This window comes from Sinocyclocheilus anshuiensis, unplaced genomic scaffold (genome assembly GCF_001515605.1).
Source record: "Sinocyclocheilus anshuiensis isolate Anshui unplaced genomic scaffold, SAMN03320099.WGS_v1.1 scaffold492, whole genome shotgun sequence".
Taxonomy (NCBI): Eukaryota; Metazoa; Chordata; class Actinopteri; order Cypriniformes; family Cyprinidae; genus Sinocyclocheilus; species Sinocyclocheilus anshuiensis.
The window spans coordinates 1,030,728-1,032,602 of record NW_015558605.1 but is presented as its reverse complement, the minus strand read 5'-3'; the positions used below and the strand labels follow the sequence as shown (position 1 = coordinate 1,032,602).

At 36.5% G+C, this 1,875-nt stretch overlaps 1 protein-coding gene across 1 annotated transcript in view; it reads left to right on the top strand.

Annotated features, from left to right (window-relative positions):
• LOC107680187 (gastrula zinc finger protein XlCGF57.1-like) overlaps nt 1-1,875 on the top strand; it is a 964,523-nt gene that overhangs the window by 527,194 nt on the left and 435,454 nt on the right. The window lies entirely within an intron of this gene.

The following is a 1,875-nucleotide window of genomic DNA, read 5'->3' as shown; positions in this document are numbered from 1 at the left end:
TCTTTTATTTTCGCATACGTGTGTGGGTGTGTGTGTGTGTGTGTGTGTGTATATATATATATATATATATGTATTGACACACACACGTAGAGGGCTCTAATAAAATTATTTTATAAATAATTTTAGTAAATAATTGTAACTCTCTCTCTCTCTATATATATATAAATATATTCATGGAAAGGGGTGTCAGAGATTGTGGGGATTCAAAGTAGGTTTAAATCAATGAATAGCATGTAAAATTAACTATTACCTTTTTTTTAACAAAATGTGTTAAATGTATGACGGCAAACGAAATCATAAGTGATCAGATAGCAAATAAATGTACCATAGTAACATTGCCGACATTTTAATAATAATATTAACTGTATTCAAATGAATTGTATAGAAACACTGCTGTTTACACTCTCCATACTCACATACACAGTGTATGAAATGTATTTTGGACTTATGTATGCTACATATAATATTGACACTGTATTAATGCACTATGTACTTATGCATACTTGAATACATTAGACTGTGTATTCAGTGAGATGTAGGCTATTGTATAGCCTGTTGCCACAAATCAAAAATCAATTAATTCAATTAGGAGGGAAAGGGTTAAATTTGAAATACACTGGAGCAGAGCATGGTACAGCTGACAAAGCCATGAGGGATACCTCTGTGGTCCTGACCTGTGCCCTGCAGCCAAGGTTATATTAGAAGTGTTTTAGTGTTCATGTTGTTGGTGTTTTTTGTTGTTTATGAGAGCAAGGTACAGCTGATAAGGTTTATCTATATTTACTATTACTGTTCAGCCTCCTTCAGAGTCATGCAGTTCAAAAAGAAACACACACACACACACACTAAAGGATAAATTCACTTCCAGAATCAAAATCTTCAGATTTTTGAGGAAAACATTCCAGGATTTTTCTCCATATAGTGGACTTCAATGGCGGCCAATGATTTGAAGGTCCAAAATGCAGCTTCAACTGGCTCTACACGATCCCAGCCGTGGAATAAGTGTCTTATCAAGCGAAGCGATCGGTCATGTTCTGAAAAAAATGAATATTTATCCACTTTTTAACCACAAATGCTCGGCTTGCTCTAGCTCTGCTGTTTTCTGTTTGAATATGTTAAAATGTCATTTATTTCTGTGATCAAAGCTGAATTTTCAGCAGGCTTCTGCATTGGAAGGAGCGATCCACTGTGCTGCGATTATACCAAAGGTATTCTCGATAGTCAGTCTTGCCAGTGAAAGCCTTTAGTTGACACCCTGTGTCTACTGGGAAGGGTCTCATCATGTCTCTGCGGAGAGGGAAGGCTTCATCTGCCACAAAAATGTGAGGCTGGGGCCCCAGGTGCTCTGCTCCAGTAGGCCGAGTCCCAACATTACTGGTTTTCCCATAACTGCCAACATCCGTGATGCAGAAGCAGTGTTTGGCATCTACAACTGCAGTGTTGGGGAGTAATTAGTTACATGTAACAGAGTTATGCAATTTAATTACAAAATAAGTGTAAATGTAATCAGTTACTGAGAAAAAATGTGTCATTAAATTACAGTTACTTATGAAAATGTTAACGATTGCAAAGGGGATTACTAAGGCTGTTCGATTCCGAAATTTTTGCAATCGAGTCCGATTCCGATTCCTGGTTCTGGAATCGATGGGAATCGTGTTGTTTTCGATTCTTGTTTTTTTGTAGATTGAAGGAATCTATAATCTCACCATGACTGCAGGATAAAGGTCGTAGAATGTATCCTTCTCATAATATGAAGCTTTATTTGTAAAAAAAAAAAAAAAAAAAAAAAAAAAAATTGTAATTTTGTCTGCTTTGCCCGTGAAATTAGTCATAGCCCACAGCTCAGCAGGGACATGCGTTTATCGCATGAATTAA